At 48.2% G+C, this 25,717-nt stretch overlaps 1 protein-coding gene, 1 non-coding gene and 1 pseudogene across 2 annotated transcripts in view; all 3 read right to left on the bottom strand.

Annotated features, from left to right (window-relative positions):
* The window catches only part of LOC144668732 (uncharacterized), a 434,727-nt gene that overhangs the window by 245,127 nt on the left and 163,883 nt on the right, over positions 1–25,717 (bottom strand). The gene's annotated exons all lie outside the window — the stretch shown is intronic.
* LOC144669109 (U2 spliceosomal RNA) lies at positions 3,103–3,284 on the bottom strand. The gene has a single exon (XR_013573598.1). It is a non-coding gene; the product is annotated as a U2 spliceosomal RNA (small nuclear RNA).
* Positions 8,627–8,801, bottom strand: LOC144669101 (U2 spliceosomal RNA; annotated as a pseudogene).

Genomic DNA, 25,717 nt, shown 5'->3' with positions numbered 1-25,717 from the left:
CCCCAAACCCCATTTTGAGAGCACATCCACCATGTAGGTGTGCGATATTCTGTCAAAGGCTTTCTCCTAATCCAGGCTGATGAGGCAGGTGTCCACACCCCTGTCCTGCACATAGGCAATCGTATCCCTGAGCAGCGCCAGGCTGTCAGAGATCTTCCTGCCCGGCACAGTGCAGGTCTGGTCAGGGTGTATCACCAATTCCAGAGCGGATTTGACCCGATTGGCGATGACCTTGGACAGAATCTTATAGTCCACATTCAACAGTGAAATGGGTCGCCAATTTCTAATTTCCTCCCTTTCTTCCTTGTGCTTGTACATGAGGGTGATGATGCCTTTCCTCATGGATTCTGACATACTGCCGGCCAGGAGCATACTCTCGTACACCCCTAGCAGGTCTGGGCCCATCCAGTCCCACAGAGCCCAATACAACTCCGCCGGCAAGCCGTCGCTTCTGGGGAGATTTACTCTTCTCGAAGGACTCAAGGGCCTAAGTCAGTTCGTCAGGAGTTCGCGGTTTGTCCAGCCTCTCCCGTGTACTGTCGCCTAAGACCTCCGTGATAGAGGACAAGGAGGACTGGGAGGCCGTGCTGTCCGTCGGCTTCACGTCATAAAATCCGGCATAAAAGGATTTGCTGATCCTCAAAATGTCGGACTGCGCTGACTTTACTGATCCGTCTTCTTCATTCAGGCTGCTGATCACAGAGCTCTCTCTCTGTACCTTTTGGAAGAAGAAACGTGAGCACGTCTCATCCTGCTCCATGGAGCGGACTCTGGAACGGAATATGTTCTTGGAGGCAAAGGGCTAGGCTTGCTGGCTCTTCACCTCTTGGAGATCTTCCTTGACATCGACCCCCACCGACTGCAGCCGGAGCAGATTCTGCATGTTTTTCTGGAGTCGGGACATTTCCCTCTCTTCCTTTCTAGCTTTCTGGATGCTTTTGAGGATGAAAAGCCTCTTGGTGTTTCCCTTGATCGCTTCCCACCAGTGTGTCAGGGACTCAAAGAGGGGTTTCATGGTTCTCCAACCTTCATAAGCCCTCTTGAGCTCCTCAATGTTCTCTGGGGTCAGCAGTTGCACGAATAGCTTCCATGCCCCCCTGCCCACCCTCAGGTCCTTCTCCAAGTGGCAGTCCGCCAGTAGGAGGCAGTGGTCAGAGAAGAACACCGGCTTGACCTCGGTGGATCTGACTGTGAATGCACGGGACACAAACAGGAAGTCTATCCTGGAACGAATGGACCCGTCTGGCCGCGACCAGGTGTATCTACGCTGCGCTCCATCTGCAGGGTTGCTGAAGACGTCGTGCAGCTTGGCATCCTTAACTGTTTCCATCAGGGATCTGGACGTAGCGTCCAATCTGCTGCCGGCCCTGCCGGATCGTCCAGCCGCATCGATGATGCAGTTGAAGTCACCGCCCAGAATGACCGGCCTGGAGGTCGCCAGCAGCAGTGGGAGCTGCTGAAAAACCTCCAGCCGCTCAGCTCCTTGTGACGGGCCATACACGTTAATTAACCGGAGTGGAGCGTTCTTGTACATTACGTCTGCTACGAGGAGTCGCCCGCCCACCACCTCCTTGACCTCGGAGACGGTGAAGTTGCCTCCCCGCAGCAGAATACCCAGGCCGGAGGAACGAGAGTCGTTTCCGCCCGACCAGATCGATGGCCCGTGGGACCACCACCGTGACCATTGCCTGTAGGAGCTGAACTGGATAACCTCACTTATCCACGTTAAACTCCATCTGCCAAATTTTGGCCCATTCACCTAACCTGTCCATATCCATTTGTAAATTTCTCATTTCTTCACTGCAACTTACTTTCCCACCTATTTTGGTGTCATCTGCAAATTTAGCTATGGTACCTTCTACTCCTGAATCCAAGTAAATAGTTGGGGCCCAAGGACCGAACCCTGTGGCACCCCACTAGTTACAGCTTGCCATCCACAAAAGACCCATTTATCCTGACTCTCTGCTTTCTGTTGGTTAGCCAAAGCTCTATCCAAGCAAATATATTACCCTTAGCTGCGTGTGATCTTATCTTGTGTATTAATCTTTTGTGCGGCACCTTATCAAATGCCTTCTGGAAGTCCAGACATACTACATCTACAGGATCGCCATTATCCACTTTGCTTGTCACATCTTCAAAGAACTCTAGCAATTTAGTCAAACACGATTTAGTCTTCATAAAGCCATGCTGACTCTGATGGATTGCATTTTGACTTGCATTTTAGGAGGGTAGTGAAGGCATTGGAGAGAGTGCAGAAGAGGTTTACGAGTTTGGTTCCAGGGGCGAGGAAGTTGAGTTATGAAGTAAGATTGGAGAAGTTGGGACTGTATTCCTTGGGGAAAAGAAGTCTGAGAGGAGACTTGATAGAGGTATTGAAAATCATGAGGTATCTGGAGAGAGTAGATAGGGAGAAACTGCTTGCACCGATGAAAGGATCGAGAAGGAGCGGGCACAGGTTTAAAGTAACTAGCAGAAGAAGCAAAAGTGATAGGAGCAGCGAGTGGTCAGGGTCTGGAATGCACCGCCTGATAGCGTGGCGGAGGCAGGTTCAATTGAAGAGGGAATGAGATGATTATTTGAAAAGAAAGCATGTGCTGGGTTACGTGGAGAAGGCAGGAGAATGGCACGAAGTGAAATGTTCATTGGGAGAGCTGGTGCAGTCACGACGGGCGGAATGGGCTCCTTGTGCAGTGTAAGGATTGTGTGAACGTGGATGTAGACGTTTCCGAGTAGCTGTGTAAAGTGTGTGAGCTTTGAGGTGTGAGTTTTGACTGTTGCTGTATCAGCAGCAGCAGCAGCAGCGGGCGGGAGCGGCAGCAGAGAGCTGGTTGAAAATGTTGTGAGGCGAAAGGTGCAGCTGAGAGAGTGTTTGAGAGGTGTATTTGCAAGTGAAAGATGTTTTTGTATGAGTGAGGTAGAGTGTTTGTGAGATGAGAGTGGTGTCTGTGAGCGTTGGGTGAGCGTGCGTGTTTTTTGTGTGTAGATGGTGCGGGTGAGTGAGAAAGAAAGAAAGTTGTGTTTTGAAAGATGTGCATGTTGAAAAGTAAAGAAAGCAGATGTTTGTAAGAAAACTATTTTTAGCATTGAAAATCCCCTGGAAAGGGGTGGTGCACCATTCCCAGAGATACTGCAATACCGGGTCGATGCGTGGAGTGGACGGAGCAAGCCCCTATTCCATCTCCCTGCTCCAAAAATCAATTTAATATATGGTCCCCAGATAAGGGACGTATCAGATATTAAACTGATAAGAACAGATTTTTTTTTTTTTTTTTTTGTAAAAATATACTTTATTCATAAAAAATCTTCAATCACATTCCAAACCATTTCAAAAACAACATTACAAGGGTACAATCCAGGTTAAACTTTTACAAAATGTATCACCAGGTGCATCAGTACAAACAATATTACAATCATTTACAGCCTTTCATTTTGATCTGTACAGCCCGAGGGGCTCTAAACAGTTCCCAGTCTCTCGGTGCGCTGTGGTAGAAAGGTCTTAGACAGCGACCCTTCCCCATTGCGCCTTTGCGGCAGCTGCCCCAAGCTTTAGTGCGTCCCTCAGCACGTAGTCCTGGACTTTGGATTGTGCCAGTCCGCAACAATCGGTCGGGGACAACTCTTTGTGCTGGAAGACCAACAAGTTTCGGGCAGACCAAAGCGCCTCTTTCACCGAGTTGATGATCCTCCAGCTGCAGTCGATGTTTGTCTCGGTGTGTGTCCCTGGGAACAGCCCGTAGAGCACAGAGTCCTGTGTCACAGAACTGCTCGGGATGAACCTCGACAGAAACGACTGCATCTCTCTCCAGACTTTCTTTGCAAAGGCACAATCCACAAGGAGGTGAACAACGGTCTCTTCCCCACCACAGCCACCTTGAGGGCAACGTGCAGAGGGGGTGAGCTTCCTGGCGTGTAGGAAGGATCTGACGGGGAGGGCCTTTCTCACCACCAGCCAAGCTACGTCTTGGTGCTTGTTGGAAAGTTCTGGCGATGAGGCATTCTGCCAAATGACTTTGACAGTCTGCTCGGGGAACCATCCCACAGGGTCCACCCTCTCCTTATCCCTCAGGGCCTCTAGGACGTTACGTGCTGACCACTGCCTGATGGACTTGTGGTCAAAGGTGTTTTTCTGCATAAATTTTTCCACCAGGGACAGGTGGTACGGCACGGTCCAACTACTTGGAGCGTTCCGCGGCAGCGTGGCCAGACCCATCCTTCGCAACACCGGGGACAGGTAGAACCTCAGCACGTAGTGACACTTGGTGTTTGCGTACTGAGGGTCTACGCACCGCTTGATGCAGCCGCACACAAAGGTGGCCATCGGTATGAGGGCGATGTTGGGCACGTTTTTTCCCCCTTTATCTAGAGGCTTGTACATCGCGTCCCTGCGGACACGATCCATTTTCGACCTCCAGATAAAGCGGAAGATGGCTCGAGTGATCGCCGACGCGCAGGAGTCTGGAATGGGCCAGACCTGCGCCACGTACAGCAACAGCGAGAGTACCTCACACCTGATGACCAGGTTCTTACCTGCAATGGAGAGGGAGCGTCGCTCCCACATGCCCAGTTTCCTTTTCACCATAGCCACTCGCTCCTTCCAGTTTCTAACGCATGCCCCGGTCCCTCCGAACCATATCCCCAGCACCTTCAGGCCGTCAGCCCTGACAGTGAAGGGGACAAAGGATCGGTCAGCCCAGTTCCCAAAGAACATGGCCTCGCTCTTCCCACGATTTACCTTGGCTCCCGAGGCCAGTTCGAACTGGTCGCAGACGTGCATCAGTCTGCGCACCGACAGCGGATCCGAGCAGAAGACGGCGACGTCGTCCATGTACAGGGAGGCTTTTACCTGAGTGCCTCCACTGCCTGGGATCGTCACTCCTCTTATGCCCGGATCCTTCCTGATGGACTCGGCAAAGGGTTCTATGCAACACAGTAAAGGACAGGCGAGAGAGGGCAGCCCTGCCTGACTCCAGATTTAATCGGAAAGCTATCTGTTTCCCACCCATTGATTGAGACTGTGCTACTGATGTTAGTGTAGAGCAGTTCGATCCAATTTCGAATTCCCTCCCCAAAGCCCATTTTGGAGAGCACATCCCCCATGTAGGTGTGCGATATTCTGTCAAAGGCCGTCTCCTGATCCAAGCTGATGAGGCAGGTATCCACACCCCTGTCCTGTACATAGGCAATCGTATCCCTGAGCAGCACCAGGCTGTCAGAGATCTTCCTGCCTGGCACAGAGCAGCTCTGGTCAGGGTGAATCACCAATTCCAGAGCGGATTTGACCCGGTTGGCGATGACCTTGGACAGAATCTTATAGTCCACATTCAACAGTGAAATGGGTCGCCAATTTCTAATTTCCTCCCTTTCCCCCTTGTGCTTGTAGATGAGGGTGATGATGCCTTTCCTCATGGATTCTGACATGCTGCCGGCCAGGAGCATACTCTCGTACACTTCTAGCAGGTCTGGGCCGATCAAGTCCCACAGAGCCGAATACAACTCCGCCGGCAAGCCGTCGCTTCCGGGGGTTTTACTCTTCTCGAAGGACTCGAGGGCCTTAGTCAGTTCATCAGGAGTTAGCGGTTTGTCCAGGCTCTCCCGCGTACTGTCGTCTAAGACCTCCGTGATAGAGGACAGGAAGGACTGGGAGGCCGTGCTGTCCGTGGGCTTCACGTCATACAGTCCGGCATAAAAGGATTTGCTGATCCTCAGAATGTCGGACCGTGATGACTTTACTGAGCCGTCTTCTTCCTTCAGGCTGCTGATCACAGAGCGCTCTCTGTGTACCTTTTGGAAGAAGAAACGTGAGCACGTCTCATCCTGCTCCACGGAGCGGACTCTGGAACGGAAGATGATCTTGGAGGCCTCCGAGGCAAAGTGCGAGGCTTGCTGGCCCTTCACCTCTTGGAGCTCCTCCTTGACATCGACCCCCATCGACTGCTGCCGGAGCAGATTCTGCATCTTTTTCTGGAGTCGGGACATTTCCCTCTGTTCCTTTCTAGCTTTCTGGGTGCCTTTGCGGATGAAAAACCTCTTGATGCTTCCCTTGATCACTTCCCACCAGTGTGTCAGGGACTCAAAGAGGGGTTTCACGGTTCTCCAACCTTTGTAATCCCTCTTGAGCTCCTCAATGTTCTCTGGGGTCAGCAGTTGCACATTTAGCTTCCATGCCCCCCTGCCCACCCTCAGGTCCTTCTCCAAGTGGCAGTCCGCCAGTAGGAGGCAGTGGTCAGAGAAGAACACCGGCTTGACCTCGGTGGATCTGACTGTGAATGCACGGGACACAAACAGGAAGTCTATCCTGGAACGAATGGACCCGTCTGGCCGCGACCAGGTGTATCTACGCTGCGCTCCGTCTGCAGGGTTGCTGAAGACGTCGTGCAGCTTGGCATCCTTAACTGTTTCCATCAGGGATCTGGACGTAGCGTCCAATCTGCTGCCGGCCCTGCCGGATCGTCCAGCCGCATCGATGATGCAGTTGAACTCCCCGCCCAGTATGACCGGCCTGGAGGTCGCCAGCAGCAGTGGGAGCTGCTGAAAAACCTCCAGCCGCTCAGCCCCTTGTGCCGGGCCATACACGTTAATTAACCGGAGTGGAGCGTTCTTGTACATTACGTCTGCTACGAGGAGTCGCCCGCCCACCACCTCCTTAACCTCGGAGACGGTGAAGTTGCCTCCCCGCAGCAGAATACCCAGGCCGGAGGAACGAGAGTCGTTTCCGCCCGACCAGATCGATGGCCCGTGGGACCACCATCGTGACCATTGCCTGTAGGAGCTGAGGTGCGGTATCGCACACTCCTGCAGAAACAACAGGTCAGCTTTGACCTTGGCTAGGTAGTCCAAGGTCGCAACACATCGCGTAGTAGATTTAATGCTACGCACATTTATGGATACAATCTTTAAACCCATTTTAAAGCATTTATTCTCCTACCAAACCCACTGTCTCTGAGAGTCCCAGACCTTTAGTCTGCTCCTTCATACCCGTAGTGAGCTCAAATTCCTTCACTTTGGATGGGCTGAGGTAGATCTCCTTGGCCGTGTTCTGCTCCGGTGGCATCTGGAGGTTCACGTAGAGAGCGGGTTTTGAGATGACCTTTGCTGGAGAAGCTTCTCCAAAACTCACCCCCTCTGGGGTGTTGCTGTTCCCGGCTTCCTGGAGCTGGGGTGCGATGATTGCCTCACTGCTCCCAGATTCCAGGGGCTGTGGTGCACTGGCCTCCTCAGGTTGCAGGCAAAGTTGGGGTGCGCTGGTCTCCTTGTTGTCTCCAATTTTCTGGAGCTCGGGTGTCTCGTCCTCCAACGCCCTGGAGCTTTGCCGCCTCTTCTGTCGGTGCCGCCCTGGCACTTCATCATCCGAAGAGCTGCTGCCCTTGTCGTCCGTGTCGGATGGGAGACGCCTCTTGCCGCTTCTCTGGGAAACGCCTTTGCTTCTTCTTCGCTCCCTCTTACTTTTCTTGTTCTTCACCGTCCGCCACTCCCCCTGCTGCTTTCCCACTGCTGCCTCCTCCTCCATTGATTCGCTGTCCTGAGGACTGGGAGGTTCAGGGGGTAGTGCTGTTGATTGGCTCTCTGTTGCCTCAATCTCTTTCTCCACCTTGTCTCTCTCAGTGTCCTCCTTTGTCCCGTTGAGCTCCCTGGGGGCCTTGGTGGTTGGAGTGACACGGAACATTTCTTCTGCTTCCCCCTGGTCGGCTTTGGCTGCTTGTGCGTAAGTACGGCAGCGTTTGGGGCAGGTCCTGTAGAGGTGACTTGCCTCGCCACACAGGTTGCAGCACTTGGCCTGTTTGCAGTCTTTTGTCTGGTGCCCTTCCTGTTTGCAGATCTTGCAGAGGGAGGCGCTGCAGTTGGCCGCCACATGACCAGCCTTGCCGCACGAGCGACAATGCTTGGGTTGCCCAGCGTAGACCAGGTAGCCACGGTTTCCCCCGATAGCGAAACTGGAAGGAGGGTGGAAAATGGCTCCCTTACCATCGGTCTTTAGCGTGACCTTCAACAGGCGTTTGCCTGTCCAGATCCCCAAGTCGTCTCGAATCTCGGTGCCGCTCCCCACCTTATCGAAGTACCTGGTGAGGAAGGTGACCACGTCGGCGACAGGGACGAAGGGGTTGTACACATGCACCATCACCTCACGTTCCCGTTGCAACGGCAGAGAAAAGTGCGGCTCCGCCGTCAGGATCTTCATCTCCGGCAGGTCTCTCTTCTCCTCGAACACCCTCAGGAGCCGGACGCAGTCTGCCACCCGCTTGAACGTCACGTCAAAATAACCGCCGTTGCGGGAGTCGTGCAGGGTGAAGATCTCCGTAGCTTGGAAGCCGCACGCCTTCAACAGGATCCTCCTGGTGAAGAAGCCCCGATCCATAGGTGATCCTCCTTCGCTGTGGTTCACCGTGACTCGGACGGTGATAGGTAACCCACGGTATGGATTTGGATTGCGATTGGTTATCGCCCTTCCATCCCGACCTTGCCTTGGCAGGACCATGGTGTCGCCCCTGCAACACTTGATGTTAGCCAAAAGGCCGAGAAGCGATGAGAAAGAAAGAAAGTTGTGTTTTGAAAGATGTGCATGTTGAAAAGTAAAGAAAGCAGATGTTTGTAAGAAAACTATTTTTAGCATTGAAAATCCCCTGGAAAGGGGTGGTGCACCATTCCCAGAGATACTGCAATACCGGGTCGATGCGTGGAGTGGACGGAGCAAGCCCCTATTCCATCTCCCTGCTCCAAAAATCAATTTAATATATGGTCCCCAGATAAGGGACGTATCAGATATTAAACTGATAAGAACAGATTTTTTTTTTTTGTAAAAATATACTTTATTCATAAAATATCTTCAATCACATTCAAAACCATTTCAAAAACAACATTACAAGGGTACAATCCAGGTTAAACTTTTACAAAATGTATCACCAGGTGCATCAGTACAAACAATATTACAATCATTTACAGCCTTTCATTTTGATCTGTACAGCCCGAGGGGCTCTAAACAGTTCCCAGTCTCTCGGTGCGCTGTGGTAGAAAGGTCTTAGACAGCGACCCTTCCCCATTGCGCCTTTGCGGCAGCTGCCCCAAGCTTTAGTGCGTCCCTCAGCACCTAGTCCTGGACTTTGGATTGTGCCAGTCCGCAACAATCGGTCGGGGACAACTCTTTGTGCTGGAAGACCAACAAGTTTCGGGCAGACCAAAGCGCCTCTTTCACCGAGTTGATGATCCTCCAGCTGCAGTCGATGTTTGTCTCGGTGTGTGTCCCTGGGAACAGCCCGTAGAGCACAGAGTCCTGTGTCACAGAACTGCTCGGGATGAACCTCGACAGCAACCACTGCATCTCTCTCCAGACTTTCTTTCCAAAGGCACAATCCACAAGGAGGTGAACAACGGTCTCTTCCCCACCACAGCCACCTCGTGGGCAACGTGCAGAGGGGGTGAGCTTCCTGGCGTGTAGGAAGGATCTGACGGGGAGGGCCTTTCTCACCACCAGCCAAGCTACGTCTTGGTGCTTGTTGGAAAGTTCTGGCGATGAGGCATTCTGCCAAATGACTTTGACAGTCTGCTCGGGGAACCATCCCACAGGGTCCACCCTCTCCTTATCCCTCAGGGCCTCTAGGACGTTACGTGCTGACCACTGCCTGATGGACTTGTGGTCAAAGGTGTTTTTCTGCATCAATTTTTCCACCAGGGACAGGTGGTACGGCACGGTCCAACTACTTGGAGCGTTCCGCGGCAGCGTGGCCAGACCCATCCTTCGCAACACCGGGGACAGGTAGAACCTCATGAAAGGTGTGAATGTCACAACGGAAAGGTCAATGCTCTTCAAGTGTGGCACCGGGCTTACGCAACTATCCATTGGAACGAGCGATGGTGAGAGCCTAGGGCAGAGCTCGCATTCGGGAACGGAACTCCGATGGAAAAATGAGGGTCCACTATGCTTCCAGATCAGCGATGGTTCGGACGGACCCTGGACATGTGCGAAGGGGGCACAGGTCCAGATACAGTGTGTGAGAGATTTTTCGCAATTTACCTTCACAAGGAGGACTTGGGAATGACAGATACCTGGCATTGGATCTTGAGGGCCAAACACGGAGAGTTGACTGCAACGGCAGATCCCCGGACCGACACCACCCCGCTATCACAGGACGCGACGACACCAAAGAGACTATCTTGCCCAGACATGACCCCTGGGCCACAGAATGGACTGCTACTGTATACGGACGGTGAACTCTTGTATGATAATTTTAAACATGAAATTGTACAAGTAATTGTGAACCTGGCAGGTATGCGACTGTCTGAGTATTGCAGTAACCAAGCACCTCTACGAAAACTATACAAATTACTGAGTAAGGCTGTGATTAATCAGGCGGCCGACGCCACGGGTGCCACTAGATTCAGGGGACATCCTGCTTTCCACCGCCAGAAGAGAGAGTTAGTGTGGAAGAATAAAATACATCTACAGGTCAACTAAGGGTTAAACAGTTAGCACCATCGTGGAATACTACAGCACTGTTCCCTCTCTCGTTAGCACCATCGTGGAATACTACAGCACTGTTCCCTCTCTCGTTAGCACCATCGTGGAATACTACAGCACTGTTCCCTCTCTCGTTAGCACCATCGTGGAATACTACAGCACTGTTCCCTCTCTCGTTAGCACCATCGTGGAATACTACAGCACTGTTCCCTCTCTCGTTAGCACCATCGTGGAATACTACAGCACTGTTCCCTCTCTCGTTAGCACCATCGTGGAATACTACAGCACAGTTCCCTCTTTTGTTCTAGCAGGTACACCTGCAGCTGCCAGCTAATTGAGCAGGAGGGGAGAAAGGGAGTGTCATGGGCAGGCTTCCTGGAGTCATTAAGACGGGGCTGGGATGTCTGCCCCCAACACAAGGAGACAGGATCAAGCAATGGTCATCTGTTCTCTAGAGTGTACACCGCCTAGCACTAAAGATAAGGTCAAGCATGGTTATCTATTCTCTGTCTCACTTTTTATTAGTACGTGAGCTTCCCCTAATATCCTGTATAGTCATAAACTTAGAATAGACTAATTGTGTGACAATGATTCTCAATGTAATTGATCATTGAAAGTTAGACAGTCTTATCACCTTCAAGCTCTTTGATATGTACAACCTCTACTATAAATATGTGTGTGCTCTGATGCTTCCTCAGAGTGTGCTTGTATGCTACTGGGCTCTCCGTGATATCACGATTAATAAAGGCTTCCGAGACAAACCTCCTGGGTCTGAGTGTTCACTCCGATTTCCGCGACAGTTAGTTAACAATGTACTGACAGGGGTGAACACAGGGACTTCCCTGGTAAACTCTCTCGACATTCAAGGAATCAACTCCGAGGTCACGAATCTTAAAGGGATCATGAGGCAGCTTGCTCATAAGAGTAGCGAGGGGTGGTGAAACGGCAGCGGCCCTAGGGGGCAAGAGTGTGGCATCTGTATTGGAAAGCGTACACGTTATAGAGACCCATGCTAAAGCCACCAGCCAATTAACAGAAAGGGAGGAACGACAAGAGGGCAGCACCTAAAAAAGCCAGCTTACGGCCAGTGGCTGATCGGGCAATTAAGACACAATCTGGGCCAGATCCAAAGGGGGGAGGTACCGGGCTGGATCAACAGTGCCCGGTTGTGGGGGATGGCCAAGAACCCAGGCATCATCGACGCATGTACATTGAAAGGAGTGACCAGGGTGTATGCGGTGATTCAGAAGTGCACCTTAAACCAAATGAACGTGATAGGTATGGGCAATCCCCTCAGTCACAGCAGACACGGGCCCACACCCTCAGTACCAAGTGGAGAACATTGGGTTAATCCGAGACAATGACTCCCTCCGGTACTACCCCATAGATATGCATGCCATACGCAAGAATGAGGGCATACACAGGGTATCACTGAGCGGGTGCAGGAGGAAAGGTAGCCCCAATTTGCTCCCATCCAGTTGGAACGGGGGTGGTGCTGGACAAATGTGGGTACAACCGAACGGAGGGTTGTATATTAGAAATTACCCACAGAGGAAACCATCACACCCGCTCAGGATACAAGGGAACCCCGGCTCCCAGTTACTATCAGACACAGCGTGAATAATGTACGTCCAACAAAGGGGTCAGGTCTCAGTCAACGCCTCCGACACACTCCACCATACCCTGGAACACTATGACGAACCTAAGCAGGCCCCAATTCCCCACCTTCCCAAAAGTCTGACAAAGTTTGAAGGTGACTTACGAAAGGTGAGGAATCAGCATTACGTGTTACAGGCGGTGTTTAAAAGGCTAATCAATGATACGGAAGAGCACTTGAGAGATCAAGGGGAATGTCCCCCCACCCACTCAGGGAATGGCTCAGGGAATCCCCCCCCCCACCACACAGGTAGCTCTCAGCGATTGCAAGCGAGCATCACGCTGCCCGGGCCTTAATTGGCCCACCCACATAAAATGGCAACTCGCCCCCGATTGGGGCGTCAATTGGGTTCACGCCGGCCCCTGCACAACTCCCCCCCCCCGATGGGGGGAAGATTCAGCCCATGAATATATTTCAATCTGCGTCACTCGGCAGTGAGAGAAAAGCTGAAAGGATCAATGATATCCTCAGGCTCGGTGTTCATACTTGAATTGTTGGCCTTTGTGTCATCGCATATCACATTTAGACAAAATGCTTTATAGTAAGGTTGATATAAATTGGAACTATTTCTTCCCTTCTATCACTTTACAGATAAACTGCTTTATGCAATGTGCTGCTGACAGTGGAGAATGGCCTTGGCTGACCTCTTTCTCCGGACATGCTTATTCGTACTGTCCACTTTAACAGGCTTCTCGTGGAACCCGCTCAACAGCTACCACCCAGCAAAATAGATGTGGCTGACTTCTTACCTTCCCACTAACTTCCTCATTTTTAAATTAATCCACTGGCCGTCGACATTTTGTTCAAATCGATGGGATTTTACTTTGTCCGAAAGCCTTGCAGATCCGACTAATAATAATGGATCTTTCTGATGGTGATCAGAGAAACAATGAGCGGGACATCCATCGATGTTTGTCCCCCTGTTGGAGCCACTGTCCTGGGTCATGGGAGAAACTCCGTTTCCTGACCACTGTTTCCATCCCTGGCATCTGTCGAAATCTGAGCTCCTTTATTGACAAGAAATCTTGACCCCAAGATGAGCTTCTGAACACTGAGCTGGACCCGGATTTTCCTCCACTCGTTTCTTTCCGCCCACCCAGCCTTTTTCCAGCTCCCACAAACTCTAATTTTCCTAATGACGGTTTTCCTTTCATTCCCCAATAGCTTGTGACTCCAGCCCCCTCCCCGCCGCCGCCGCCCACCAACTTGCTCCCCCCCCTCCCCCACCCCCCAGTCTCCCGCCCCGGAGTTCTCTCTCCCCCCCCCCACCACACCCCCGTCTTCCCCTCCGAGCTCTCTTCCCCCAACCCCGAGCCCCCTTCCCAGCCCCCTGCGCTCCCTCTCTCCCTCCACCCCCCAGAGTTCTCCTCCCCCCCCCCGCCGAGTTCTATCTCTCTCCCCCACCCCTCCCCCAAGTTCTGTCTCTCTCCCCCTCCCCCCGAATTCTCTCTCCACCCCCCCAGTTCTCTCTCACTCCCCCTCCACCACCACCCCCCGAGTTCTCTCCCCTCCCCCCCCCACCCCCGCCGAGTTCTCTCCCCTCCCCCCCGAGTTCTCTCCGCCCCCCCCCCCCCGAGTTCTCTCCCCTCCCCCCCCCCCGAGTTCTCTCCGCCCCCCCCCCCGAGTTCTCTCCCCTCCCCCCCCACTCCCCCGAGTTCTCTCCCCTCCCCCCCACCCCCCCGAGTTCTCTCCCCTCCCCCCCCACCCCCCCGAGTTCTCTCCCCTCCCCCCCCACCCCCCCGAGTTCTCTCCGCCCCCCAACCCCCCTCCGAGTTCTCTCCGCTCCGCCGCTATTTCTATATTTTGCCCTCGGTCCTTTTCTCTCCCGTTTGATTCTCGATCGCCGCGCGCGCCATTCAGTTTACCGCCAAAACCAACCGCCGCCTCCCGATCCCCGGCAACGGCCGCGTGACCCGGCTCAAACCTCGCGAGAGGGCCCCGGAGCGGCATCACGTGACAATGGGTATTTAAGGCGCCGCCGGAGCCCCTGTCTCTCCAGCGGGCAGGGTTTGGGAATTTATGTCTTTGGGAACTCTCATTGGGGGGAAACTCTCAGGGAGGGAAAAATGGGCCGAATGGGCTTTAGTCCGATGAGGCTGTGTGGAGAGCTCGGGCTCGGCCACTGACATTAACACTCGATGTCCGGCTCTCTCCGCTCTTTCCAAAGCTTCTTGTGACATTCAGGCTTTTTCTTCTCTTTCCATCCGGATGAAGCAAATGTGGCTGCAACAAAACAAGGCCAATGCGGTCAGACATTGTGGAGAATGTACTGCCTGGAAAGATGCTGGAAGCCCATGCAATGATTTCCCTAAAGGAATTGGACATCAGCTTGAATAGGAACAATGGCTGGGGTTGGGGGGAGAGCAGAGGAATGGGATCAATTGGATCTTTTAAAGAGCCAGCACAGCCTCAATGGTCGAATAGCTGCCTTTTTTAATGTATGATTTTAGACACTGAAGAATCAATGGGAATCTGCATTGGTGCAAGAATTCATCACATTAATCCTCATTAATTTAGCATTTAATTAGTTCCCTGATTCAAGAAGCTGCTGATCATTTCCAGAGAGTATTTATATTTTCCTGATGCTCTGGACATTGGTGAGAAGTTGTGTAAACATCAACAGCTTGTGTTTTTGTGCAGGCTCTCCCCATAAAAGGATGCCCCAAACTGCTGAATTGTTTAAGTGCTGTCACTTATTGTAAAGAGTCAACACTAAAATGGAGGCCCTTTGGCAAAACTGTTCACTGATTTTAAACTCCTCAGGAGTTCCCTCCCACTCTGAACTGTTTCCACCTGCCTGTATTTCTCTATTCCCCTCAGGCTCCCCTTAAATGTTTGCAATCTGTTCTACTACTCTGTGGTAGTAAGTTTCATCAGAGTATGCAAGTATTTTCTCTTTAAAATCTTGATTTGATTTTAGTGGTTCTTGTATTCATTTAAGCAAATGTGGGACCCCTTTCCCTCAGCAGACTGTCACTGACAGCAATGAGTGTTCATCTGTCCTTGTCGTGTAATTGATCTCCCTATATTTTCTGAACATCAACTTGAATAGGCAAACAAAGCACCCCTCTCAACATCTTTTGCTTTTGGGGGATTTCTGATAGTACAGTGGACACGTGTTGGGGAGTAAGAAGCTGGGGGAAGTCTGGAGGGTATTAAATAATAAAAAGGTACATGTCTTTATTACATCATCTGATTTCTGGATTGTTTAAAAGAATGCAGTCTATTGCATTGAGCTAAAATGAATTGGTGCCAATATTCTACTCTTATTAGGAAGTGAAAACAATTTGGGTACAGTTTCCAGAGATGCTCAACTTGATTTCCAAACCATTAGTATTTTGGCTGTCAACACTGGCAGGGCACCTACAATCATGGCCCTTAAGGGTGTCAAAAATCAATTTCCAGACTTTGTAAACAAACATCCAGCTCTTGGTGCATGAATGGTTTCTTCAGAAGAGCCATTGCAAATCGTTGTAAAGCCTTTTTTATGGTGAAGGAGGGGCAACAAAAGAGAAGGGGCAGCATAGGACGTGAACATGTCCCAACACCGTGCCCTACCCTGCATAGAATGCAATGTACAGGTAACAAAATCACAAGGGCCTTGGTGAGATGTGCATTAGAATTGTATACCTCAACATAGGGGGTATATGTCATCTCTGCCACCTACTGCATGAAGACCAGCAGCTTATCACCTGTCCAGTTTGAAGGTGTTGACCAAAGTACGTTTATAGCACAGACTCTGAAATGGGGGGGCCTCTGGGACATCTCTGTAATGCCTGAGTCTGTGGGACAGGAGAGCAGGGAAACTGGTCACATTTGTCACCTCAGCAAAGTGGTAGCAAGATGTGGCCATTCAGTCTCACGAGGTCACTGGCTTACTTATGGTCCAGGCTATATAACTAATGCCATCAATGTTGTGTTTCATTCTCAAATAGAAAAGCACCTCCAAAGGACTTTTACACCCAGAATATACATTGTGCGTGACAACACATGAGGTTTCGGTCAATGTGAAGGATGCTGGAAATTATGATGTGTTCCTTCCAAATTTCTCTTGATCTCATCTTCAAAACAAAATCATTTCAATGGATGGCTTGTGGTTGACCTAAGTTTAGCTCCTCTGCCATGGCTCTGACCTCCAGATGAGTGCTCCAAATGTTACCTGAGGTGTGCCAGTGACAAATTGTGTGTGTGCCTCTACAACAGGATTGGTCATTTACAGATTCTTTGGGATTTTAAAGGGGCCACTTTTGCTGCCTACACTAACCTGTAGAGGCTCTGCAGTATCTTTAGTTTGTGAATATGGGGATATTTGAAACCTACCGCATGCAGTACAAATTCATCATGCCAAAAAAAGGCCTGAGCTGCTTCATTTGAAGTGCTCGGTAGAACGCAGTTTACCTTGTTGTAGAAGGTGTTGAGCTTCTTGTGTTGTTGGAGCTGCACTCGTCCAGCCAAGTGGAGAGCATTTCATCACACTCCTGTCTGGTGTCACAGAATTCCCTACACCCATTAGCAATAATGCCGGTAGTTGCAAACGTGTTACAAGAAATTAACAGCGAGTTGTCAACCCCCTGATCTTTCCTTCTAGTAGTTGACCCAGGCTGCTTGGCTAAGCACTTTTATTTTTATTTATTTATTTTTTTGCAACAATTTTTATACCATTGGATGGGCAGGATATTCCATTGACAAGGTCATTTTTTAAAAAATTCATTTATGGGATGTGGGCTTCGCTGGCTGGGCCAGCATTTATTGCCCATCCCTGAAGGAGGAGGAGGAGGAGGTGGTGGTGGTGGTGAGCTACCTTCTTGAACCACTGCAGTCCATGTGGTGAAGGTGTACCCATAGTGCTGTTAGGAAGGGAGTTCCAGGATTTTGACCCAGCTATGGTGAAGGAATAGCAATATATTTCCAAGCCAGGATAGTGAGTGGTTTGGAAGGGAACTTCTACGTGGTGGTTTTCTCATGTATCTGCTGCCCTTGTCCTTCAAGATGGTAGTAGTCGTGGGTTTGGAAGGTGCTGTCGAAGGAGCCTTGGCGAATTCCTGCAATGCATCTTGTAGATGGTACACGTTGCTACTGTGTGTTGATGGTTGAGGGAATGAATGTTTGTGGACAAGTGTAGCTTAAGCTCGATAGGACAACGTGCTCCTTCAGAGATCCAGCACTGATCTGATGGGTAGAATGTCCTCCAGTGCTGTAACCAATGATATTAGATACTCTGTCCATATCCTAGGCTTTCCCTGTCTATCATCCCAGCTGTGTATGATCTGATGGTGTTCCCTTCACAAGCCCCTGTCGAGGTGCTATGTGTTTGCCTTATTTCAATATTAACTGTGTGCAGTCTCTTTGACCTTATACTGTGACTGAGTGCTTGAGAAAGCAGTTCATACATCACCTTCCTCCCTCTTGAGACTTTGGCCTGCTCTGCAGAGCTCTTTCCATATCCAGAGTATTGATCTCAGTCAGACCTCCCACTCATACCATGCTAACTGGCACTAAGTCTCACTTTCTTATGCTGTGCTCAGCACTAAATTTCTTGGCGTTGTGGGTGTGTTTTCCATAGCCTGGCTCTTTCTTTTCCCAGGAAGCCTTCGTAAACGGCCTCAGCATACAATCTGGCAACGTGCTCTCTTTTCCCCAGCTGCTCTACAAAGGTGACAACTTTACACCCCTGGTGGCAGAAATGTTATTCTTGAATCTGCAGCCTTAGCTGAATGCAGCAATTTCTCAGTTGCAGGATGTACCTTTTTTTTTCCTGAGTGAGCTTGAGAATGAATGAAAATTTTTCAGAGCAAATGGATTTGCCATCCTCCTTCAAATTCCTCAGGAAGCGCACCCTTTTGTGAGCAGGGCTAGAAGGGGTGGAATGTACAGAAGAATGGGGAGAGAGCAGTCCCCTCGCGTGACTCAAGGGGTTCACACAGACTCGAGGGTCAAATGGCCTCCCTTTGCATTGTTACATTCCATGATGACTCCAAAGCAGGATGGTGTGTTACTCAGCAAGGCTTGCAGGCAATGCTATTGTGAACTGGGACAATCAAGATTGTCTGTCTGTACAATTTGTTGCAGCATCAACTACAGTTGTCATCTGAAGCTTCATATGGCAATGTTCATTTAGTGAAATGCTTCCTTAGAGTAGATCAGGCAGGCATCAATTTGCCCTAAAATCCTGGAGCTGTGTAAAGTCTGAACAAGTGCATGACCTAGATGTTAAGTGTTCTGAATGGGTGCATCACATTTACAACACTTGCATTTGGCAGGGCAGTGATGAGTTCATTTTTGTTTTAAAGAAAGGAAACATGGGCTAGGGCGAGTCCTGAGCTCTGGTAATTAGGACACAAGTGATGTGGTGGGCAGATGCTGATACTGGTCAGATGGAATATTGGAAGTGGAGATGGAGGTGAAATGGGTGCTGTGCCACCACCAATTTTAACATCATTTTAACTTCCCAGTGTTTAATGCAGTTTGTTCGTGTAATACAGGATTAAGTTTAAAAACAAACACTGGAATATGACCTTGGAAACTCAAAAAAAGCCCAAATTTTTAAAGAGCACTACTCTGGTTTGGTTTTCCCTTTTCTTTAACAGTAAGATATGGAGCTGTAACATGGGCCTTCTAAGCAGTGACTCTTGGCAGAATGTTTAGTGGCCAGTTTCTGCTGTGTGATTTCTAGCATTTCCAGCGACTTTCTGCCCTGGGGTTTCACCTCAGCATACGTATTGTGCACCTCTTGTGCACACTTCACAAGCTTGCTACTGCCAGGATTACTACTTTTGCTTTACTTTGCAAAGTAAGCTACACTTGACTGATCCTCTGCTCAGTGCTAATTTTGCTGTTTGGATGGCGCTGAATATGCTAAAGTTCATCCAGAGGCATCCAAGTCCATGATATTACCCTCGCTGCTTAAGCAACACTTGGCCATAGGCACATACCTGCTGCATAATCCATTTGGTCAGCATCAGCCCTGATAATTTTTGTGTGTTAAATAAACCAATATCATTAGAGGATGATGGTAATACTCAAAAGTATAGCACGCGTGCAATTTCCCTTGTTCTCCAGTCTGAAGTCGCTGGCCATTAGTGACTGATACTGATAAACATTTTGATTATTATCAATGACTCAGAATCCTTGCATTTGAAGAACACTCTTTTTTTCAATTTGTGTGATTACGTCTAATAATGACCCTGGAACAAATTCCAGGCAGATTCTGTGAATCTGCTTTTACAAGCTCCGCTCCTTCTTCCAATCACAGCACCTCTTGCAGATGGAGAGCTTCAAATGCAAAGGGGAATGAGCTGGTTGAGTGGGTGAACCTGCTGAAAGTAATGTCTGGGAAGAGTGGAATCAGATTAAAGCTTAACTGTTTTTATTGTTAATTCAACAATTTACAGACTTTATTATATCCTTTGGGAGGAAGGGACTTGCCTGAAGGTGGCAGCTCCAAGTTTTACTTCGCAGACTTTTTTTGTACAATTATCACATGAGAGATCTGGATTTTGCTCATCGTGTCCAGAGGTGAAATGAGAACTACCAGAATGTTGACTGAAGCTTTGCACTTTCACACCGATTTTAATTTGGCGGGGAGGTTTTCTTTCCGGGACAGAGATGAGCATTTTAGAAGATGCAGGCAGCAAATCAACTTGCAGATTCACACTGTCGGCATGAAGCTTAAATGACCAAATAGTGTCTATGGGGGAGAATTGTTGATACACGTACCTATAGGTCCTATAGGGTGTAATAGACAGAGATACCTTGATGTCAACTGACCCACAAGTTTCAGTTCCCAGCATGTGCACCTTTTGTATGGAAGCTCAGAGCTGGCAATGTGAATTCATAACTTGCACCTTTTATGGAGCCTGCTATTACATACTGACTCAGCTACAATTAACAATTAATGTTTTCAAAAGCACTTGAAGTTATTAAGCAATTAATTAATTGAGACATTAATTGCGTAAAAAGACAGACAATTAAGCACAGCTTGCTTTTGTGTCTGTCTGGGGGTTGAGTAACTGGAATTTTGATGTTGCTGAAATTGTCTGGAGTTGGATTCCAGACTTTGATTTTTCTTGCATCCCCTCCAAAACTTTCAAGAAAAGGATCATTAAAGGAAATTGCACGATGGTTCAAACCACAATGCAGGTGCTGTAGTGTCCGGACTGTCACATGACCGGCTGCGAGAGAAACACAGCTGGGAAGATGCTGGGTTAACAGCAGTGCAGTAATATTTTAACAGGAGCAATTACAGCACGAAGATATCGGGATTGGGAGGGTCCAAAATAACAGGCAACACTGAATTAACGCAAGAGTTATTTGAATTCATCTCTGAAAACAATACTGTTGTGACTTTCTTAATTCATTGGAGCACTTCTAATGCAGTAACTTTAAACTGGTGCTGAAAACTGACAGGTATGTTGGCTGTATATTTCTGCTCTGTTTCTCTGCAGCATCCTTCCTGCTGCACTAATACTGGTTTCAGGCTAGCTGAGCACTGATCAAACAATCAAACCATTACCAACTGAGGCAGGAGGGGATCTCCTAGAAAAGTTTCAGGTTCTCTTGACATATGAATGATTTCATATTTTGCAATTTACATTAACTAATGACGTGAATGTGTTCAATCCCAAGTACCAATACTTGATAGTAATGCAAAAGGGTTTCACCCTTACAGTAAACAGCTCTTAAACTGCTGTTGGAATTGATTTTTAGTTTCACCCTAGATGAAAGCCAATCCAGTAGATTCCAGATAAATTTTTCCATAAGCCCATTTTCATACTCATAGGTTGCTATATTATTCGATACGTAAACATTGCAAAGAATATGATCGAACCTCTCCAAAATATAGGATTGTGGGAGTGAACAAAGCATTTTGAGAAGCTCTTTGTCAGTATAAAAACTCGTGGTCTTAGATTGACAGGTGGCAATTAAACGGTGGAGTTATAATAGGCCCTGATATCTTGGAATGATTTAATAGTAAAAGACAGCCAAGAGTATAAACCGGTACCCAACACTTTCCCTTTCCATCCTCCTTTTTCACTGTCAGTGGTAAAGTAAGAGCTTTCAGCCCAGAGAGCAATTAGTGCAGAGGGATTACTGTACATTGAAAGACACGGCATGTCTAACCCAAGCAAACACTTTCAATGTTTCCTGTCATCCAGCCAGCAGTGATCTGCAGCTGGATATTATCATCTCCACACAGAATAGAATCATAGAAAGTTTATGGCACAAAGCGGCCACTTGGCCCATTGTGTCTGCTCGGGCTGAAAAACGAGCCACCCAGCCTAATCCCACTTTCCAGCATTTAGTCTGTAACCCTGCAGGTTCCGGCATTTTAAGGTGCATATCCAGACACGCTTTTAAATGAGTGTTTCTGCTTCTACTAATCTTCAAACTTCTTGATCATTCCCCCTACATTTACATCCAAATTATTAGATATACCTCAAAAAGCAGGGGATCTAATACACGTCAACCCACAAATGCAACTATTTATATGGAAGTATTTCTTCTAGAGCGGCTGAGGTGGGATGTGGTCGTGTTTTATGGAGAAGGTGATGGTTGGGACTGAGCACAAAAAGATCAGTTCTATTGATTTGAAATTTTCACTTGAACGGCATTGCAAAATAATAAAGTAATAACGAGCATCACTGCGGTCCTGCAGCTGAACCTTGTAGAGTTTAAAGACTTTCCATTCTGGAACTACCTCACTCATTAAAAATTGGTTCCAGTGTCATTATTAGACCTGCATGTTAAGGACTAGCTGACTACACCTTTTGTAGCCTTCATGTGTACTGTGTATGGAAAAGCCTCAAACCATCCTTGTTCCTGTGAAAGGTCTTTGCATTTTGGTGATGTTTCTTTAACAGGATGTGCACAGCAGCTTGACCAGCTCCAGCTCAAAGGATTTTCCCAGCAGTGGCTGCTCTCACTCCAGGCCTTTATCTGTACCTCAGATCAGCAGGAGCTGAATACAAGATTTGTGCCAGCAGGTACAGGCTAGGTTGGGAGTGGACAAAACTGCAGCATTTCAGGTTCTACTTGGAATTTACTCAGATATAAAGAGTCAAATGTTTCTCCTTTAGCAGCCACTACAAAAAGAGTACAGAGCACTGATCTATTACAGAGCATTGTAAACTGTGAGGAGGACAGTATAGAACTTCAAAAGAACATAGACAAGTTGGTAGAGTGGGCAGATAGGTGGCAGATGAAGCTCAATGCGGAGAAGCGTGAGGGGATGCACTTTGGTACAAAGAACATGGAGAGACAATATAAAATAAGGGGTACAATTCTTAAGGACGTGGCGGAGCAGAGGGATCGGGGTGTTTATGTGCATAGGTCATTGAAGGTGGCAGGACAGTGGTGCGAGCAGTTAGTAAAGCATGCAGTATCCTGGGCTTTATTAAGAGGAGCATAGAGTACAAGAGTGGAGAGGTTATGCTGAGCTCATATAAGATGCTATTTAGCCCTCAGCTGGAGTATTGTGTCCAGCTCTGGGCACCACACTATAGAACGGATGTGAACACATTGGAGAGAGTGCAGAAGAGGTTTACAAATATGTCTCCGGGGTAAGAAACTTCAGTTACGAAGATAGATTGGAAACGTTGGGACTGTTCTCCTTGGAGAAGAGAAGGCTAAGAGGAGATTTGATAGAGGTGTTCAAAATCATGAGGGGGCTGGATAGAGTAGATAGGAAGAATCTGTTCCCGCTCTGAAAAGGATCGAGACCGAGAGAGCACAGGTTTAAAGTGATTTACAAAAGAAGCAAACGTGATGTGAGAAAAATCTTTTTCACACAGCGAGTGGTTCGAGTATGGAATGCACTGCCTGGAAGTGTGGTGGAGGCAGGTTCAATCGAGGCATTCAAGAGGATTATCACTAGATGATTATTTGAATAGAAACAATGTGCAAGGGTAAGGGGAAAAGGGAGGAGAATGGTGCTAAGTCATAATGCTCATTCGGAGAGCTGGTGTAAATATGATGGGCCAAATGGTCTCCTTCTGAACCCTAACAATTCTGTGATTCTGTGACATTATCTGATTGGTTTTCCTTGTGGGAACTTTTATGTTTTTCATTCTAATGGTTCAGTTTCTGCTGTGTTTCTCAACCAAGAGGCAATCATTTCTATTCCTGCTCGCTACTGGATGGTGCAAAATACTTCAATCAATTAAATATTTTTGAAGTGCTGATATCTGTTGTGATGCTGGAAATGTGTCAGTTAATTTACTCACAGCAAAGTCCCACATACAGAAATGACATCATGACAAATAATCTGTTTTCAGTAATGTTGGTTGAAGGAGAAATATTGGCCAGGAGACCAGGGAGAATTCGGCCACTCTTTCTTGAATAGTGCCATGGAATATTTTGCATCCAGTTATGATGTTAGCTGGAATATCTGCTCAATTCTCTGGGGTGATACTAGATCTCACACAACCCTCTTCCCACAGAAAAACAGCAGTTTAGAGGTCTACTAATGGAAGTCAAATTACTTTTGGTTATTTTAATGGACTATCTCTTTAAATCTATGAGCAGTGGGCAGCCCAGCTCCACAAGCTTTTCACACACAATCTGGAAACAGGCTTTTTATTGGGGTGTGGGGAGCTGTGTAGCTGTTGGGATGAGGCTCTTTGTCAGAACACAGTACTCTCCAAACAAAGGGTCAAAGGGACTCGAAATGTTAGCTGTGTTTCTCTCTCCACAGATGCTGCTGGACCTGCTGAGCTTTTCCAGCATTTTTTGTTCTTGTTTCAGATTTCTATCTGCATCCAGCATCCATCAGCAGTATTTTGCATTTACTCTCTGATCAAATCATGAGTTGTCTGCAATTTTCCGTTTGAATGTCAGACCTGATCTGCAGGGTGTCTTTGTTTTCAATGTGTCTCACTTCTCACTTCCTTGCATGTCTGACCTATCCACATGTTCTTTGTTTTGCTAATGTCTTTAATTTCTTCAATGCTTCTTTCCATTGTTTCCATCTCACTCAACAATGCAGCAGTTTACATCACAGAAACGAGCTGAGATAATTTCACTTTGGGTACAATCGGGAAATTGCACGGGAAGAACACTTGAAATTGTGCAGGTTAGGTTAGGCTTCTGGCCACCAATTCATTTGGAAAATCATGAATGCAAAATCTCCCTGAACCAACGCAACAAGGCAGAATAATAAAAAGTAACTTTATTTTCTCTGTATTCCTTGATGCATTTGAATGGTAGGTGACAGATAATGTTTCAGTGATATATCTGAAACTGGTTTATTGTAATAAAATGAGAATTTGTAATCTGGGTGACCAGTTGTCCCTGAGTAAGCTGATTTAAAATGGCAGAAAAAAAATTATACTGAACCACTTAATTGTTTCATTGGGACACATCAGTAAGTTTCTTATTAAATTAAACAATTCTGATGCGACAAAAACTTTTAAAACATGCCGATGTCCACTACATGCTTTAACCTGGTCTTGCAGGGTATAGCAGAATGGTGCAACTCCCCTGTTTACGATGAGCAGATGTAACAGTCAACAGAACAATGTTTTTACAGCTGCCTGACCATGCTTTACATTTCTTCTGAAACTGCTCCTCATTAAGAGTTGCTTTTCTCACCTTCAATGTGCCATTTACATGTGGGTATTTGCGCTGAAGTTCAGCTCAGGGCCTTGCAATTTTTCTCCTGTGCAGCTAGGCCAGACACTGCCCCCTGTTGGATTTCTGTGCAACTGCAGGCACAACCACACTAAGGCAGTTGTCCACGTTAGAAAATAGGGTGACAGCACCTGTACCCCGCTTCACCCTGTTGGCTGCAGTTTCTTTTGCCTGTGCCAGCCTTCCTATCCTTTGTGCTGTACTCTCCTTCCCTCCACTTTCCTCAGCACAGCCTTAGTGAACCCAAGACCACGGCTCATTCTTCTAAACTCCAGAAAATATTGGCCACTCCATTCAATCTTTACTGAACCATTGTTGCATCCCTACTATGGAAAATATATCCTTCATTTGGTGAGGAGACCAAAACAATGGTACACAATACTCTGGGTATGATCTCGCCAAAGCTCCGTTTGTTGCAGCAAGAATTCATGTAAACACAAATAAGGATCCTCGGCTTTATAAATTGAGGCGTGGAGTCCAAAGGGAAGGAAGTTATGCCAAACCGTTATGATACACTGGTTAGGCTACAGCTGAAGGAACAGGAAGTGACGGAAGGTAAGAAATGCTTTATCTGATTGTGCTGTGCAGCAACACAAAGGTTGACAATTCTTCAGGTGTGAACCCTGGTGAGCACCACTGATCTTTTCCAACTATTAAACCACTGTCCAATAGCACAGAGTGAAATGTGCTCCTGTTACATTTTCCTGAAACTGAAGTCGGTTAAACACAGCAGCCCATGTTGAGCAATGTACATTGAGTTTGGCTGCTGGGTAGTGATGCAGCAATGATGTCATTAGCACAGTGACCTAAGACGCCCCAATGCTCAGGCCCAAGAATCCAGGCCCAAGTGTCACTCCGTGCTGAGATTCTACCTCTTCCCGGTGTTGGGAAGAATGGATATGGCTATGTTACCAGAGAACGCTCCATTCAGTTGGAACCTGCTGTATCACCTATCCCTTGTGGAACAGTTTATGCAGAAAAAG

This window comes from Cetorhinus maximus, chromosome 28 (genome assembly GCF_964194155.1).
Source record: "Cetorhinus maximus chromosome 28, sCetMax3.hap1.1, whole genome shotgun sequence".
NCBI lineage: Eukaryota > Metazoa > Chordata > Chondrichthyes > Lamniformes > Cetorhinidae > Cetorhinus > Cetorhinus maximus.
Note: the sequence above shows the minus strand (reverse complement) of the source record. Positions and strands in the feature narration are given on the sequence as shown.